This window comes from Mustela nigripes, chromosome 2 (genome assembly GCF_022355385.1).
Source record: "Mustela nigripes isolate SB6536 chromosome 2, MUSNIG.SB6536, whole genome shotgun sequence".
NCBI classification, from domain to species: Eukaryota; Metazoa; Chordata; class Mammalia; order Carnivora; family Mustelidae; genus Mustela; species Mustela nigripes.
This window is the reverse complement of record NC_081558.1, coordinates 209,489,917-209,509,756: the sequence shown is the minus strand read 5'-3', so window position 1 is coordinate 209,509,756 and position 19,840 is coordinate 209,489,917. Positions and strand designations below refer to the sequence as shown.

The following is a 19,840-nucleotide window of genomic DNA, read 5'->3' as shown; positions in this document are numbered from 1 at the left end:
ATATATGGAGAATGATCGGACAGGAATCTCTCAAAGCCTTGCTATCATTCAGAATGTGGGCTTCAGACCAGCAACATCAACATTGCCTGGAGACTTGGTGGAAGTGCAGGATTTCAGGCCCCAGCCCAGACCTGCTGAATCAGACTACATTTTCACAAAAGCCACGAGGCGGGGATTGGGATACACATTCAAGTTTGAGGAGCATTATCCTAAATCTCCAACCTGCGCACCCCGCACCCATGATTGGGTCTCTCTGTCTCCCAAGATTCTTGCAAAGAGGGAGCCCTGTAATCAGTTTCAAGGCGTTGGGTGGGGAACGGGGTTTCACTGGCTCCGGCTTCCTCGCCCTTCTTGGTGCTCTCCCAGGGGCTGCACCTGCAGGGCTGTCGCTTCTCTGGGAAGCTTCTTGACACAGACCCCCTCCCCCCCCCCACCCCCCCCCCCCACCTCCCGCCTTGCTTCTAGGGTGGGGCTGTACTACCTCTTTTCTCTCTATGAGCCTGGGATGCTGACAGGCTCAGATGGAGGCATCCTGTTTGTCGAAAAATAAACCGGCAGTTAAAGCAGGGTTGCGAGAGCGAGAAAACCACAGGCCTGCGCGCGGCTGATAACGCGGGCAGGCAGCTTTTGCAGAAGTTCCGTCCCTGCAGTGCACAGTGCACCAGGACCCGCGCCACCGCCTCCCTTCCTGTGTTGGCCGTTCGAGTCCCCGCCAGTTTCTGACTGTTGCTTTCTACGCTGCTCTTTCAGTTACTTTACCTATTGCTTTTTCTCAAGGATTCCCTTAGTGCTGCTTGGGGCCCAAGCACCGGCTGACGACGCCCTGGGCGGATCCGCGCAGATTCCGGGCGGGTGTGGGGCTGAAATTTACGAGCTGTCAGAAAAATGACAGCGTTGAGGAGGTGAAGTTGCTTTCTCTTCTGCAGTATGTGATGTTTTGACCTGGCTTTCAGAAGAAAAGAAAATCAAAAAGTAATCCAGATGAGACCAGTAATACCAAAATCTTGTGTAAAAGGAACCCCAAAGTCCAATATCCAGATTGTTTTCTTTCTTGGAGTAAATTGACCTGGCCTGATTCCATGCGGTGAATAACTAATTACCAATCTTCCCCTTTTGGGGGATATTAAAAGCTCTTTCCCCATTTGCCTGTTATCAGATAAGCAAAGCAGATGAGAAGTCAGTGGGTAACCACAGGTACAACCACAATATTCACTGGAAACCAAAAGACTTGACCCTCCAAGGCAAAGGGTGTAATTGAGAATTAACCTGAAAATAGTTTCACACAAGCTATACAACTCTGTGTTCTCAAATCAGTAATACAGACTTCTCTGTGCATAAAAAGAACACCCCCCCCCCAATACACACATACACAAATCTCTCCAATCACAGAAAATGATTCCTATTGGCATTGACTCAGCGCATAGCAGGAAGGGGCCACTGTGCGTCAGAGGGGTCCTGGTCATTGCTGGGGGCTGTCTAGCCATACTAAGATTCTCTTCCTGAAGTTTCAAACTTGCTTCTGTTCTTCTTCTTTGTCCAAAAGCACAGGGTAGAAACAAACCATACACATCCCCTTAACCTTCCTGTGTTCATCATGAATAACCACCCTGGGGGGGAATAAGAATTGACCTTATTTTTTAAGGATTTCCAGAGAGACGTATCATTTTCCCATTTCCTCCCTTAGAAACTTCTTCAAATTTGTTAATTCTCCTGTCAAGCAGTTCCTTCTGGGAAACTGCTCCTCACACTCTGCTTCGCAAGCCTGTCCTCCTGTTTCTGTGACTGTTGATTCTTTATCCCATGCAGGCCTCTTGCTGAATTGCCATGTTCTCCTAATTAAAGTTGCTTTGCTGGGGACGCCTGCGTGGCTCAGTTGGTTGAGCAGCTGCCTTCGGCTCGGGTCATGATCCCAGCGTCCTGGGATCGAGTCCCACATCAGGCTCCTTGCTCGGCAGGGAGCCTGCTTCTCCCTCTGCCTCTGCCTGCCGTTCTGTCTGCCTGTGCACTTGCTCTCTCTCTCTCTCTCTGATAAATAAATTTAAAAAATAAAAATAAAAAAAAAATAAAGTTGCTTTGTTGGAGCCAAATAAATAAAAGGCCCCATACATTTGGGCTAATCCAGATAAAGATTCAAATAATAAAGAACTCAATTTTATGATGAAATGAAGGAGTGAAAACTCAAGTCAAAGGATGTTTCATTCTTAGGCAAGAAGGAGAGGATGAGCCAAGGCCAGCACGAGCCAGATATGAACAGTGAAGTTCACAGTCGATTAGGACCACAGGCTGCCTTGTAAGACTGGTATAGAATAGCATGGAAAGTTCCGTGGGAGGACGCGCCACTCAGCTGGTGGAGGGCAAGGCTGTGGAGAGCTTTGAATGCACTTAAGAAGGAAATTTCTGTCGTGGACAATTGCTCAAATTGATGCATGATTATTTTCATGACCTTGCAGACCTCATCGAAATGTCCTCTATGAACGACTTTCTCATTTAACCGTGATCATAAATAAATGAATGAAAAGATGATGAATAGAAAATAATAAACCTCATTTTAATTATATGTTCCTGAATTTGCACATCTGTAATTGCAGGGTCCTTCAAAGTAGTTCTCTGCACAAATCTGCCCGCATTTCAACAGCTTCACAATCACTTTAGGTGTTTTTTGGAGGTGCTCTTTTGAAACGACTTTAGGGGTCAGTTTGTGGGCTCAACAAGTAAAACAGACTCCTGACTTTGAGATCTCACTTGGTTTTTGACCAAGGGAACGTCTTACCAGGATTCATTATTCTTATTTATCACTGGTCTTGGTCTTCAATGGCTCCGGCTGCTTCTAAAAACCAACTCTATTGCTGATGTTGCAGACATCAGGATTATTTCAAAGACTATGCTCCACCCTATAGCGCTCTTCTGAACAAGGAATTGCAACAGGATGCTGAGAATTTCAGCATTACTAGAAAATGAGGCAAAATTGCAAATCCACCTACAATATCTTACACAGGGTTTAAAAAGTCATCATCAAGTTACAGCAATCCCTGGTTCAAAACAAACAAACAAACAAAAAAACCAAAAACGGGCAAACAAACAAATGAAAACAACTGACCTGACGTCATGATGTAGCATCGTTACCTTTAGGTCAAGTGTTCTGGGTAAGCGGTGAACGGATTCTTGAAAAACTGATTTCTTTGAAAAGCTAAAAGAATGGGGCACCTGGGTGGCTCAGTTATTAAGCATCCGCCTTCAGCTCAGGCCATGATCCTGGAGTCTTGGGATCCAGCACTGCACCAGCCCCACATCCAGCCCCTCACCCAGCCCCTCATCAGGCTCCCTGCTCATGAGGAAGCCTGATTCTCTCTCTCCCGATCCCCCTGCTTGTGTTCCCTCTCTCACTGTCTCTCCATCTGTCAAATAAATAAATAAAATCTTAAAAAAAAAAAAAAAAGGAAAAGTTAAAAGAAGAAAATGCAGGAAGTAAGTTATAATTCTGTAAAGTCTTTTGGGAAAGGCTAAGAGATCTACTTTTACCTCACACGTGCTCTAATTGTTCATAGCAGACAAATAAATACATTGTGTTATAGCAGGATATCAGTTTGGCTACTGTAATTGAGAGATTCCAAATTATTGGGGCTTAAACTGTAAAAGTGTGCTCCTCTCTCTTGGAGAGTCTGGGGAGGCTGGTGTGGCATTGTCATAAACACAAGGAATGATGATGATCTACCCTCCACAAGGCCTGGCTATTGCCTCATGGTTCAAAGTGGCTGCTCCAGACCCCAGTACCATGTCCGCCTTCCAGCCAGCCAGAGGAGACAATACAAAATGGGAAGATCTGCTATTTCCCTTTATTGCAGGCTTGAAATTTGCCCACAACCCTCCTTCTGGAAGGCCATTGACCAGAAATTAAACAACACGAGAGGCTGTCTCATGTCCCTGGCTGTCAAGGAAGCTAGGGAATGTAGTCTCTTGCTATGCAGCCATGTGCCAAACTATTTTTTTTAGTTTTTATATAAATCACAAATTTTAATTAATTATAAATTAATAAATTTTTATTTTTATATAATTATATTTATATATATGTTTAATATAAGTATACAAAATTATAAAATATATGTTTAATATAAATATATTTGATATATTCAATATAATCTATAATAAAACATTTGATGCAGTATGTAATCATATTAATATATGAAATATAATCTACCAATATTAATTATAACATGATAGAAACAAATTAATGATAAATTACAAATATATTACCTACTATATTCAAATGATAATTATGCCCTTTGTTAATATCATATGCAAAATATATATCACCTAACATAAAAATATATGATTAATTTATTAATTATATATAAATAATATGTATTTCATAAGGTATTAAGTATATATTATAATATTTTATTTTCTATAGATATTATCCCCATATACAAAAGAATGTGTTTTCCCTGTGTACATACAGGACCCTCTGGTTGCCGCAGATACTCACCTGGTTCTCACTCCTGGTCTGTCCTTGGTCCTATGCACTCCTCAGCAGTCCCGTGGGGACCAAGCCGCGCCGACCCTGTTTCCCAGCACCATCCCCCTACCTTTTCCTTCTACTTGGGCCCCCATCCCATCTGTATCTAGATGCATTTGCGCATGGGGAGTGACCAGGAGAGAAAGCAGGGCTGCTGGGCTGGGCCACAAAGTGCAGAGAGGCCCCGCTCTGGCCCCAGACCCCTCAGGTCAGCTGGAAATACTTGAGTGCCCTTGGCCTCTCTGTGGGAAGGGGAGCCCATCCCTTGCAACCCACCGTGCTTGCCGAGCAGCTGCCCACCAGCCTGATCTGCCCTGAGAGAGGTAGAGAATTACAGGAGAAGTGGTACAATTTGGGGGTGAAGACCTGCCTCCTCTTCCTCCAGCAAGGACACAGGAGTTTTAAACATTTCACGTTTGCTTGATCTCCAATGAGTGGATGGTTCAGTTTCAGGATTTTTGTAGGCTGGTCGTTAAACACAGCCATCATTCAAGATGAGATTGTTTATACAATAGAGCTCAACTGGTGATTTTACAACAAAGGTAATAAATACCAGAAACCCATCATGGCCTAATTATTCTTCTGTGGTTTAATGATCTATGTTCTTGGGTTTTTTTTTTTTTTAAGATTTTTATTTATTTGACAGAGAGAGATCACAATAGGCAGAGAGGCAGGCAGGCAGAGAGAGAGGAGGAGGAAGCAGGCTCCCCACTGAGCAGAGAGCCCAATGGGCTCCATCCCAGGACCCTGAGATCATGACCTGAGCCGAAAGCAGAGGCTTTAACCCACTGAGCCACCCAGGCGCCCCTGTTCTTGGGGTTTTTTATGCCTGTTGTCTCTAAATGGTGGCAACACCATATCACCAAGAGCTGCTGTGGTTGGAAATGTATGGGTCAGTAATGATCGTCGAAATCTGCAAGTGTGATCTCGAGGTCTTTTGTGCAGGAGAGATGGCTTCAAAACTTCCCCAAGCCCCCACTGGTTTAAGGCTAGGAAGGAGCCAACTCCTGAGGCTCTGACATCAATTACATTTCAGGCCATCCCAGGTGGGGCCAGATGGGGGGCTGACAGGCTCCATCAAAAGCAAGATCAAGAAGGAGCCCCTCCTGCACCCCTATTCTATCCCTTGCCACCCCCTGAGTGTACACACCTAGTACAAACTCTTCAACTCTATCCTGATCAAAGACAAGCCACATCCCTTTCCATAAAGCCACTAGTAAACCACGGAGCCACCAAGAAGTTCCCTGAAGGAAAGTTACTTTTATCTACATTCCCTGCCAGCTATTGGTTAACTTCTGCCCAGTTTGGGTTAGACAATGGAACATCCCCCCCACCAACGCCCCAGTGAGCTGCTTATGAGAAGTAGGTTAACAGTGTTACAGAAAAACATGACGCACATTGTTCCGAGTACTTTGCAAAGAATAACTCAAGTAATCCTCAGAATGATCCTTTTATGCTAGATGTTACTGTTAGTCCCATTTTACAGATGAGTATACTGAGGCACCATGTGGTGCCCAAAGTCTCAAGTTCCAACTCCGACCGTCTGGATCCAGGGTTCAAGTCCACTTTGCCTGTGTCTAGCCCCAGACCCAAGGACAAAGTACCCAGTGGGCTCTGCCTTACATGGAATTTTCTCTTGACCAAAAACTGTGGCTGCCTGTGCCCCAGACCCCCCTGAAGGCACTTCCCCGTGCCATGGCCACCACCAGCCTTGAAGGGAAAGCGGGAGGCCTCAGGCTACACAGTGGACTCATTCCCCACACCCATCCAGATCTAAGGAAGCTTTCTGAGGAGTCAGACAAGACGGATCCCCATTTTGTGGAAGGGAGTAGCAGGAGGAATGACTGGCCCCTACCATCCTCTTCAAAGGCCACTCATGGAACCTTGGGTCAGAACCTTCCATGAGCTTCATAGAAACAAAGTCTCCTTTAAGAGTCCTAGATCAATTGTATTTTCAAAAAGGAGTCACTATTTCAAGGGCATAATTTAAGGCATCCACAGTCTCAATTAATTGGGTTACTTTTTTTAAACCATGTTTTCCACCCACATGCCAGCCCAACCCACAGTCCCTGCTGTTCTCTGAGACAGAGACAGACCATGGGGTGAGAAGAAGAAGTCGGGGCACTGGAGGTGACACTGGCAGCTTCCTCTTCTCCATCCTCAAGACAGCAGCAAGACTAAGAAATCCACCAAGGCCAAGGGCCCACATTTTCTCTGTATAACCAACTTCCCCCATCCCGTGCCGCCCCCACGCAGCACTGTGGACTTTAACTTTCTCCCTCCAGTTCTGGCCTCTGAGGCCCTCAGTCCATGCTTGCTTTGCCATCTCACTAGAGAACTTAAGGAACATCCCTCAGAAACGGGACTCAGTCAGTCATTCTTTGGGTGCCACTTTCTAAATGAGGGCAAACCAAACCCAAACCCCAAACCTCTGTGTTTTCTACCCCATGCCATATCAGCTCAGGATCCGTCTCTGCAGTTAAATGTCTGATCTATGATGACATATGTCCAAGAGATCATTCTGTGTTTCCAGGCTCTGGCAGTATAGGTCTGGAGGACAAAATCTTTTTACAGAGAAAGACACATTTATGCCAATTCTCTTTAAAAGCCACTGGCCACCCTTAAGGCCTTAGAGAATAATCCTTTTTTCGGTTTTTTCTTTGCTCTATCTATAGTGTTGAGTCATCTAGGGGAAGAGCATGACTTGCTTTCAAGTTTTCCATGTTTGAAAAATCTCAAAGTAGGAAACCCTAGGGTCTTAGACAAACCCCGGTATATCTAAGACGGAGCAAACAGCCCATTACTGGCTCACAGTTCCCTACTTTGTCATGGAAATGACATCTTCCTGGATAGCAGTCCTCTGCTAGAATTCCAGTTGCATGCAGGAGGAAGCTGGTGCTGGGTGCCAACAAATGAGCAAGTGAGCTTCCTGGTGAGTCCTGTATGCAAAGAGCAACATTAACTGTCCCTTTGTTCTGGCAATGCCCTTGGCTTCTATAGGTTTGGGTTTATGATTAACCAGACAAGAGGCTGGCTGGCAGTGGTCAACCTCCCTTCCTTGGATCAGTGCTGAGAATAAGATCTTACTTATTTTTCTAGGGTGTGAGGGTATGCCATATAATCCCATATGACCTACTAAGGCCCAGGGATTCAAGGAATTTTATTGTATTTACTTACTGCAATCCCAAGGGCTTGATCTCATGACCCTGAGATCATGACCTGAGCAGAAATCAAGAGTCAGACATTTAACGACTGCACCACCCATGAGCCCCATGTAGGTTGACAATCTTATACTGGGCCTCTTGCAGACACAAAAGGGGATGAGGTAGCTTTTGCCCCCAAGAGTTCCAGGACCGCTGAAGACTAAAGACAGATGCACAGGGAGTAACATTCTCAAACCACATAGGACTGAACAATATACACCTTAATGCTGGAGCATTAGTCCAGGCCAATCTAAGCCAGTTAGTAAGACTTCATCCTCAAGGCAGTGGAGACCCATGGAGACTCTGAGCTAGGGTCTCATCCTGGTGAAATTATCCCCTGCTTCCTCTCAAATGCTAAAGCAAATCAAGCTGCCTTTATTCAGACAACAGAAGTTAGCTAAGGGTCCTTGGAAAGTCAGCTCTGGGCTAAGTCCTGGGGCCCCCAAACAGAAAGATAATCCCCTGTCCCTTAGGGGCCCTTGGTCTCATGAAATTTACTATAGATAGTTGAGCAGGTTGGGCACTGCACAAAGACAACAAGTTGAGGGGCCAGTGGAGGCTGAAATCCAGTCTAGGTTCCACTTGCCAAATCTAATGTCACAGCATGGGGTATGACCACCTATAGGATGAGGTGCCTTCTCCAAAGAAAGGGATCATCCATTCACCAAGGTGTACATCCACAGACCTACATATGCCTAGAGTGGCTTTATCTGGTCTCCACACTCAGTAGTAATTAGGACAATATCAGATCACCTTAATATCAAATTACTCACCAGTCTGCTGAAGACTAATCTTAGAGGAAATTACTTTTTTCATGATATAAATGTTAGTTTGCTGCAGGGAGGAACTTTTTTTCATGATATAAATGTTAATTTGCTAGGGTTTTCCCAGCAAAGTGCCACAGCCTGAGAGACTCAAACAGTGGAAACGTATTGCCTCCCAGTTCTAGAAACCAAAAGTCCAAAATCAAGGTATCAGCCAAGGTTAGTTCCTTCCCAGGGCTGTGAGGGAAGCATCTGGTCCAGAATTTTGTCCTTCGCTTACAAATGATTATCCTCTCCCTGTGTCTGCACACTGTCTTCCCTCTCCATGTGCCTACGTCCAGATTTACACTTTTTATGAGGACATGAGTTATGCCAGATTAGGACGCACCCTAATGACTTCATTTTAATTTGATTACCTCTGCAAAGACCCTATCTCCAATGGAGAACACACTGTAGGGAACTGGGTGATGAAACACCAACATATGAATTTAGGAGGGGACACAATTCAGCCCATAACAATATACTATAATATCCATATGATTCATTTGACTTAATAGAGCTATTCCATATCTGGGCTTTGTGGGTCACCCCCCAGGCCCCGGTCCACTCCTGCAGCCTCCTTTAGAAGGGAAGCAGCATCCTAGGTGAGCTTCAAAGAAGCAGGGTCTGTCTGGGCCTCTCACTTGTTTAAGCTCCTAGGGACTGGGTCTGTATCTTCATTTTTGTGTGAGTATAAACTGCTTGCCAGGGTGTGAATTCAGAGTCCTGAAGTCCTGCCAGCCCTCCCAGATCAAGTGGACAATTCCATGGTGTATGTATGTCCTCCATTCTTTAGCTAAAGACTTTATTTAAAAATTTTAAAAAATAATAAAGACTTTTTTTTTTTTTTTTTTGGTCAAAGAGAGAGCACAAGCAGGGGGAGCTGCAGGCAGAGGGAGAAGCAGGCTCCCTGCTGAGCAATGAGCCTGATGTGGGACTCAATCCGAGGACCCTGGAATCCTGACCTGAGCTGAAGGCAGACTCTTAACTGACTGAACCATCCAGGCATTTCTGGCCAAAGATTTTAATTCTCTGTCTGGAAGGGTTGTTGGTCACTGGTACCCGGTGGGAAGAGATTGAAAATCCTTTCCTGAGAGCTGGTGTGATAAAAGTGAATTAGAGAGATGGGGCACCTGGGTGGCTCAGTGGGTTAAAGCCTCTGCCTTCAGCTCAGGTCATGATCCCAGGGTCCTGGGACCGAGCCCCACATCAGGCTCTCTGCTCAGCATGGAGCCTGCTTCCCTTTCTCTCTCTCTGCCTGCCTCTTTGTCTACTTGTGATCTCTGTCTGTCAAATAAATAATTTTTTTTTTTAAAAAGTGAATTAGAGAACATAGGACTGTGAGAAAGACTGATAACACAGACCCTGCAATGTCTGTAGTCCCCCCAAATACAGACCCACAGCTAGTCACAGCAGGACAGACTTCAGGGACTCCCTCATTCCCTGCCTTTTTTAAAGATGAGCACCTTCTGGCCCAGAGGGGTGAAGTAACTTGCAAGGATGTGACTTGCCAAATCCTAAAAGCTAGTCCATTGAACTAAGAATTGTATGGTTCCAACATTTCGCACTTTGGGCTTCACCTTCCTCGCTAGCTACCCAGCTCTTACTCCTGGTGTTTGGGATGTCCTCCACGGAGGCATCTTCATTCCCAATTCAGTCCTCTTGTACGCTCTTAGATTTTCTGACTGTTTCAGGCCTCGACGGAAGTGAGCCCAACCCCTAACCTGCTAACCATCTGCAAATGGATGACTTCTAGGTCTCACTCCTCGTCATCCAGGCCCCTTTGCTCACCCAGGGCTCCCTCACCCGCTCGGCATTCTGTCCTTCATCCCTGCCCAGTGCCTCCCAAGCTTTTGCAGACTGAAGCTTAGATTTCACTAGGGAACAAAAGCCTTCACCCCCAACCCAAGGCGTTTCTCATCCTAAGCAAGTGGGGAAAGTCTGGTTCCAGGGAAAGGTAGGCTTGGTGCCCTGGGCTTTCGGGCCTCCTAAATTCCAGTGAGCCCCACTTAGTTTGGGGAGACCGTCTCCATTACTGCTTCCCATCACTCCCCTCTTTCCATGTAAATCCCTGCCCTCCTGACCATCACTCAGCGTTCTCCGAGTTTCACCGCACTCCTCTCTATCCCAAGGCCATGGGGACACACACACATACACACACAGGAAAAACGTGCACAAGCTCTAAGGCCCAGAGATTTGGATGAGCCGACTCATACGGCTGCTAACTTATTTCCCCACAGCATGAAGCCATGAAGGAGAAAGAATGGGCACCTGGGGGCAAACACTGGGTGGCTCCCCCAGGGCTCCTGTCTTAGCCCCTTTATGCCTGCACACTCCTGGCCCCAGAGAAGGGTTTATGAGGTGACCACGCTGGGAAGATTAGGACTGCTTTGTTGAGATAGTCCATAGCTCCTTGGTAGGGGTGGACTGAACTCACTAACCTTAGTGAGATCAATCCCAAGCCCTGGGCAAGAAGACTGCTTGCATCATAGCCCACTAACCTCCCAAGAACCCCATGGGGAAGGTGTTATTCCCATCCTAGAGAAGCCATAACCAAGGTTCAGAGAGGCGAACAGATCAGCCAAGGTGGAGAACTGAACAGATCAGCCAAGGCGGAGAACTGTTTAGTAACACCACACAGAGTTAAGCCTCAGGCTTCCTGGCCCCAGCACCACGCTGTTTCACGCCACGCTGTGCAGCCCTGTGGCAATTACAGAAATCATCACGTTCGCATTAGGTTAACTTTGTTGCGAGTTTTATTTGATTACAGTAGTATACTCGCTACATGGTGGTTCAGGCGTCAGAACTGCTCAAGCAGCCCAGTCACCTAGTCACAGCTCTGGAAACTGGCCAAGAGCCCTCCGGTGGGACAGAGATGGGGCTGGGTCGCTGGGCACATGGGCTTCTGTTTCCTGACTTTGGCAGAGGTCTTGGGTGTGGATTGACTATATGCCCATCATGCTTCCTCTGCAGCACGATGTGGCCTTGTCTTCTCGGGCCACCCCACCTACTTCTGCTCCTTGAAGTGACTGATCTGGGGTGAATGTGGCAGGATGTACCCAGTTCATTGCAAACAGCGTCTGTCCTGAGGAGCACTGATGAGTCAGTTATTTGGAACTGAAATAAAGTTTTCTATTAAAATGAGGTTATACGTGGGAATTGGGTTTATGAGACAGCCCCTATCCGATGCCACTGAAGATGCCCATCCTACAGTGGAGGGGCCGTGTGCTGGAGGAGGAAGGAGTGGCAGCCACTCCCTTACTTGAACACAGACAAATCGTAAAATGGGTACAGGCTGGCTCTCCCCTCCTCTTTCTTCTTCTGTGCTTCTCTTGCTGACTGTGCTCCCCTCCCTGGGGCTTTCTGGGTATCCTAATCCCCATCCTGGCCACCCAAAGGAAGCCACATCCCAGAATGTCCTACTGCCCTCACCATGTCCAGTCAAGAGGTTGCTTGCAGCCTCCATTAATGGACAGGTTTGGACAAGCCTGCCTGTACACAGGAGTATTTCTCCTTCCAAGTGGTCCCTCTGAAAATGTGCACATGCCTTCCAGTAAGGAAATCTTCATGGCCAAGGAAAGCACACCTCACCATGGTATTGTGTTTCATCTCAGTTCTGCAACTAGCTACCTTTGCGGGTCTGGCTAAGTCTCCTTATCCTCCTGGCATCATGTCTGATCCATGAGGTGAGGGCCTTCACCGAAGTGACTTTTTCCCAAGAACAGTTCCAGAACATTGGTTATGAGATGCTTATGGCAGACATGTCTCTGCTTCTCCTGATGCCACCCTCTCCTGGAAGTGCCACGGGGCCCATTAGCACCTTAAGGCTCTGAAAAGTTCTGCAACAGTGAAAACTTTCTACTTGTATTTAACTTTGTTCCTCAAACCTTCCATCTGACAAAAAACCTTCCATTATTCTTTCTTAGTAAGCTTGTGACTACCTCATGACAAATACACACTGGGATTTGCTAAACTGATGATGTGGGAGGGTATCTCTTTTGTGATCTTCTCACTTGGAAATAAACCTCTAGAGACTATCCTCAGAGAGGTGGGGAAGAAAATCTTCTTTCAAAGTCTTCTTTAAAAAGGCACAATTCACAATTTATTTGAATCTGAAAGTGGATAATAAAAAGAATTAAACAAGAGTTAAACAAAATGAGAAATATTGTCCACACTGTTGACGTCTTGTGGGACATGAAAGCTGCCTCTTGATGAGCCAGGAGAAAAGTCTCTCAGTGGTCTGAGTGGCATTGATGATGCTGGTGGCACCGTGGAGTTGTCCCCAGGACTCCCCTGAAGGGAAGGCCACTCAGTGCCTGTGTGTCCCAGCACACATGAGCCCTTCAGTCAGCTAGTTGTAGGATCCACCACAGAAGGAAGCAGGAGGGACATGGAGGCCATGAAACTCTGGCCTAATGTGGGCAACAGCTAAGAATGAAATGGGACTGAAGCGAAGGTCACTCAGGAGGGACAGGTCAGATTGAGTGTCCTTGACTAACGTTTGGTTTTTGAGGTCTGTGTTCTACCACACATGGAAGGTGGGAAGGAGACAGGTGTTGGAAGGTTCGGGCACTTGTTTGCTGTTTTCCTGATTTTCATAATCCGCCTGTGGCACACACCAGAACTTGGGGTGCTGGGTCTATCTGTGACCTGTAGTCCTTGACTATCCCACTTTCCACCTGCCTGCCCTTTCCACACCCGTGCCTCTCAGCTCCCTTCCCTGGTTGCTCGCCACTTGGTCGCTCACTCCAGTTTGGCTCTAGTTCAGGAGTCCGTGTCCTCTGCTCACTCTGTGGATCCCGTAGCCGTGCTCTTGCTCCTCCCATGATCTCTGTCCATTCCATGAGCATCACTACTTCCGGACAGGGCCACACTAGCACCGCCCTTCACCACTTCCAACTCAGAAACCTGAAGTTGCTGGCAGAGCTGCCTAATGGGGCAATCATGGGTTGTGGGTTCTTGTTACTTTACCTGGAGGCAGCCTGTTCATTCCCCACCAGAAGCCGTGATAGAGCAGCGTCTCAAGAAATGCTAACAGCTGGTCTCCTCACCCCCCAAGGAGGGCTAGGGCCCAATCTGTGTTTGGAGGGCAGGGATCTAGGGACCCACTGGGGAGGCTCTGATTTGCTAAAATGGATTATTGTTAGAAAAAGCATATATCTTAAAAGCCACTGGGCAAGTGTTTCCCCCCAGGCTCTCCAGCCTTAACACTTTATGGTTCTGGCTTTTCAACACCACTGATGAGAAAGAAACCAGCCTGACTGGTCTTCAGGACTCCCAGGTGTGGGGCTAGAAGTAAGTCAGGAAGCTTGAGGTGCAGACAGGAGGAGGCTCATCACAAACGTGACTCCCCCAGACCTTCTGCAGAGGCTGGCCCACCATCTGCCCATGCCTTACCACTGTCTGGAGAGGAGGCAGGTCCGTTGGCACTAAGGACCTCTCCTTCCATCCTCCACCATGTCTTATGATGCTGTCTGTGGGGAAATTTTAAGCAAATTGTAATTACCTGGGCTGGACCGTGGACAGCAAATGGAGTTTAACATTTTCACCTTTGCAGATGGGTTTGAGGATGATTTAACTCAGGTTTCTAGCAAGGACCCCTGGTTTCTGGTTTTCCCCAGCATAGTAAAACCTCCATTAAGTAGAAAATTCAGAAAAAGAAGTGGCTAGCAAATCGAATCATACCATTGACTTGACCTTGACCAGAAAACTTCTTTTGATTCTACCTTGTTATTCACCACATCTTAAGAATCTTAAGAATCAATTTCCTAAATAAGTATAAAATGCTACTATGGTGAGTGCTGTGAAGTGTGTAAACCTGGTGATTCACAGACCTGTACCCCTGGGGATAAAAATATATGTTCATAAAAAATAAAAAATTTAAAAAAAATGCTACTATGGTTGAGGGCAATATTTTTTATATTAAATTCTGTATCTGTTCTCATGTTTACACACTATCATGCTTGACCGTCCCAGCAAATCTTTAAAGTTAAACTGAGTGGAGATGATTAACTCATTTTATAGATAGGGAAACTGAGACCCAGTGACTTAAAATGTGCCCAAGGCTACAGACCTGGTAAGTACAGATTCTGGACCAGAAAGAAGGTTCTCTGTCTCCTCATGGAGCCTTCTATGTCCCACAGTGCCTCCCCTGACAGCTTCATCCCCAGAGCTGATTTACCCCAGTAGAATTCAGCAGCTGCAGGAGCTTGAAATAGTAGACGGATCTGTCCAGCTCTCCGTATGAAAACTGGACCCTTTGATACCTGAGGATATAGGGGAAGGGAAGGAAAAATAAAGTGAGATGAAAACAGAGAGGGAGGCAAACCAAAGAGACTCGGCTCTAGGAGATAAACAGGGTTGCTGGAGGGGAGGTGGGAAGAGGTGGGGGGCAGGGGGATGGGCATGAAAAAGGGCACTTGATCGAATGAGCTCTGGGTGTTACATCAACTGATGAATCACTACTTCTACCCTTGTAACTCACAGTACACTCTATGTTAACTGATTTGGATTTAAATAAAGTCTAAAAAATAATCTAGTTTGTTGATGTTCAACTGACTCTGGTTGATCAAGGCATGGATTTTTATTTTTTATTATTTTATTTTTTTTATTAGTTTCAGAGGTAGAATGTAAACCTCAAACATTTTTAAGAATTTTGATTCTGACACATTGTCCTGCAGAATGACTACCCCAGTTTACATTCCAACTCGCCGTGCATGAAGGTGGCTCTTTCCCCCAAAATCCTTACTGTCACTGGACACTAGCTTCACTTGGTTTTATTCTATTTCGATTATAACCTATCTCCAATATGAGGGTGAAGGTCTTTAATAAATTCACATCTGATAGCCTTCACCTCTCTCTTAGATTTTCAGAGTTCCTCCTTTATGGTGGTGCCTATTCTTTACATTTGTGAGTCTATGAAAAAGTACAGAATGAACAAAACAGTTGCTACCCAATTCAAAACTAGATTCATATGTATATTTAAAGGTGTAATGCATTAGCCTCATCTAGATGAGACTTTTTAACAAGCAAGAACCTACTCTCAAATGTGTTGCCTTTGCCTCGCTCTCACTCTGCGGTGCAAGTGTGAAAATTCATCTCTACCTGTAGAGCTCCGATGCAGTCTCATTTACTTACCAGTCCCAGTGGCTTGAAAAAAGGCAGGATGTTTTTAATGTGGATAAATGATGTAGAGGTGTATATTAACATGCACTAGGGTAATATGCTTGCAAACATGCTGCACTATGGGAATATCTATTGTGTGATCATGACAAAAACAATTATTTACATCAGGGGTCAACAAACTCTAGCCCATTGGCCAATTCTGGCCTAGCACCTGATTTTGTAAATGAAATTTGATTGGAACAGTGATGCCCACTCATTTATACATTGTCTACAACCTCTTTCTTGCTGCAAAAGCAGCATTGAGTAGTTTTGACGGAGTCAAGCCACAAAACCTAAAATATTTATTGTCTGCTCTTTACATAAAAAGTTTGCTGACCCCTGATTTATATTCTGCTTTAGCATTTGTAAAGGACTTTCACGAGAACTACCTCCTTTATCTCTTACCTTCCTGTGAGAGCAAGCAGGCGTTACGAATCATCTCCCCTTAGAGGTGTGCAAGCGGGTCTGTCCAAGGTCAGGTTCAGTTTATATGAGGAGGCACTGCAGCTTGAATTTAGATGTTTAAATCTGAAATCTGGGGTTTATAACTTCTAGATGCAAAAAGTTACTTTACTTTGTCCCTTCTATAGTCTCTCCTTAGCATCAAGTGCATGTCATTTCCTTTCCAAATTCTCCTTATGGGCTCTTTTTCTTTGGTAACAAGTATTGTCTATGATGATGGTAATGACATATGCATATAGATCCCAATCCACACGTTTATATGTGACACATGGGTTACTGGCTCTTATTAATTTGAGTCCTAGATATATTAAGGGAGAATTGACACCCCTGAAAGTAACTGCCATATGAGTTCATCCTTCTACAATGATTTGGAAACCTGAAGCATCTTCAGAAATACCTAAGGGTTACCATGTGAAAATTGATTCATTTATCATGGCCCAGAATCAAGGGTGTTAGAGTCTGTTCTGAAGCTCCACAGACCTTGTAATTCCCTTTAAAGGTGAGTTTTAAAAATAATAATAATTTCCCCTTCTAAGTGTATTAATGCCCCACTTGGTTTTCTCTCAAAATTGCATAAAAGGAAAGATAATGTAGGTGTTGGAGCTTCTGGAATGCTTATATCCCGATAAATAGGAGTGTACTGGAAATTTCATCATTAACACTAAAATATAACTCTTGGAGCAAAGCACAGAGACCTATAGCCACACATGCCAACCAGTTTTTTTAACCTCACTATTAAATTTGAACCTCCTGTTAGATATGGGGATTAAGCTAACGATCATATTTACTTTAGTAAACTATTTTAAAAAACCTTAATTCAAAGTTTGTTTCTGACCAGCTACCTCCTTAATCCCATAGCACCTGCCAGAAGACATCCAATAACCCGCTCTTTAGGTCAGATGAAAACATACAAAAGAGAAAGCTTGACTGGAATGACTCATGTTACAAGCCAGCTGCTTTCCAGAATCCGTTAAGCTTTAGGGTCCAGATCTCCTTTTGTGGCTTTCTACAGACTTTATTTGAACAGAGAAATTACAACAACCCTGCCCACATAAAAGCCGAGGCAAGAAACTAGTTGGGGTAGAAAGAGTGCCCAAAATTTCATCATACTTTATAACAAAATGGCAAGGGTATCAGCAAAAATTATTTTCTGCTTCATGGTAATAAATAATCCTCTCCCCCATTTCTTACTGAAATGATGACAGTTGTACATGCTAGATTTCCATTTGATAATCCGCAGAGCATTTTTCTCCAGACGGTGACTCTCAAGGGCATTAAAACCTCATCTAGCATTCTTGGTTAGCACAGTTATCTCACCTATATTCCTCTGTATCCTTTGGTCAATGCCAAGTTGAAAGGGGTTCTTCTTTTCCACTTCAACCCATTGAGAGATCTTCTAATCCCAATACATGACATATTCTTTGCCCATGAGAAGTAGTGTCTAGTCTAGACATTGATTTTATCACAAGTGACAATTCATGAGTCAGTAGTGGCTGTCTCAGTGACTCAGAGCTAGAAGGGGGTAGGGTAAGGAAGGATTCTCAGAAGAAAAGTTGCCAGGGATGGGGGAAGGTCTGAGAAAGTGAATTCACCTGTTCCTCTATCCATTGATTCATTTAACAAACTTATCAACCATCGTTCTCCACCAAGAAGTATTCTAGAAGCTGGGAATAGGAAGAAATTCAAGACACCATCAAATAAAGACATTCTCATAAACAAACGCTGTGCCTTTATTGACATGTAGAGTAGTGATGTTCTAAGTTGTTGGTGTTTTGGGACTCTGTTTATGTAAACATTAGGATGGAAATGATAATGAAAAGGAGCTTAATGAACAATTAAATTTGGACATTTAAATAATTAAACATTTAAACAATTAAATAAAATAATGAACAATTAAATTCAATTAAATTTCCAGGAGTGGTTATCATTATCCCCAAATCTACAGTATTGGGTATTTTCTTTCCTTGTTTTTGTACCATACCCAGTGCTCCATGCAATCCGTGCCCTCTCTAATACCCACCACCTGGTTCCCCCAACCTCCCACCTCCCGCCGCTTCAAACTCCTCAGATTGGGGGAAATTGGAAGGGGAGGTGAACCATGAGAGACTATGGACTCTGAAAAACAATCTGAGGGATATCTTCTTTTTAACTTTGCTGAGGCTTATGGAGTAATAATGCCTTGCTAGTGGTCTAACTGGGACAAGAAAACTTGAAATCAAAATATGCAATATGGTTTTCATATGCTTTGAAGCCAGAGATGAAGCAGAATCCAACTTAGTATCACCAAACAAAATTCAGTTGATCATAAACCAAGATGCTTTCCCGGAATAATTCTAATGTAGGGCTTCATTCTTGACATCATCCCTTTAGGTAATTCTGTGTGAACACTCAAAATAGACTCTTGTCTAGAATATTGAGACAAGGGTGTGATTTTTTTTTTAAGATTTTTATTTATTTATTTGACAGAGAGAGAGAGATCACAAATAGGCAGAGAGGCAGGGGGAAGCAGGCTTCCTACTGAGCAGAGAGCCCGATGCGGGGCTCAATCCCAGGACCCTGAGATCATGATGTGAGCCGAAGGCAGTGGCCTAACCCACTGAGCTACCCAGGTGCCCCAATGGTGTAATTTTTAACATCTCTACAATATAAACTAATAGAACTTTTAAGCTTGGAAGTGATATACACTCATATGCTCATGTTTTGCAGATGAGGAAATGAACCATAGCCATGTTAAGCTATTTGGCTCCATTCCACATTTAATTAGTGTCAACATTCTAATTCAACCTGGAAAAATAACCTAAAAAGAGTCATCCCTGAAGTAGTTAGCTTCTTCTTCTTTTTTTTTTTTTTTTTAACTCAGTAAGCTTTATTAAGTCACATCCCACATGCTATGGGATGCAGGGTGAGGGCAGGGATGAGCAGAGCCAACTCTCATCAGCCCAGGGCATGCTACATTGAATGTATGAACGTCCACTGTCTGCAGCTGGCCCGGCCCAATGGAGCATCTGAACTGTCTTAGTCTCCCTTATTTTTCACTGGTGAGTTTTCAGGTGTGCTCATATGGAAATGAAACATACCCCAGGAATATAATGAACTATAATTAACACTAAAATTGCACTGACCAGAGTGTCATTTTCTCTTTGAAGAATCAGACCAAACTTCATGGTCTTTCACTTCAGGGTTGTCTTGGTGAACAATATATAGTTGGTTTATGCACAAATATTGTTTCCTCCCTTATGGATAGACTGGTAGATGGCAGAGAAGACATTGAGCGGGTTTTATTTCAGTCTTCAAAATCACTCAGCATTTTTTTACAACCCCAGTTTAGCCCCATCAAAGCATGTGACCTGGGAGAGAAAGATCCTCCTACTGACTTTCACCAACAACTATTTGTAAGATCTCAAGAATAAAATGCATCGCGGAGAGGTTCCACCCAGTAGAGTTGGCACAGGGTTAAAAGATGCAGCAGGATTTCCCTTCTGATAGATCATGTTTCCTTTTGACGCGGTTCTAAATTCTTCAGGGCCAACAGGGAGACCACCGATAATTGCCTGTAATTCAACACACACACGACCAGCTCTCCTGAAAGCCCAGCGTCAGCCTCTCCATTACAGTGAGGGGCCTCAAGGTCCTTTTCTCCCTTTATTGTCTTTCCTTTTGGATCAGTAGCTCTTTTCATGCAAGGTCCTGTTTGA

At 44.6% G+C, this 19,840-nt stretch overlaps 1 protein-coding gene across 4 annotated transcripts in view; it reads left to right on the top strand.

Annotated features, from left to right (window-relative positions):
• Positions 1–19,840, top strand: part of RUNX1 (RUNX family transcription factor 1) — a 244,161-nt gene that overhangs the window by 20,682 nt on the left and 203,639 nt on the right. The gene's annotated exons all lie outside the window — the stretch shown is intronic.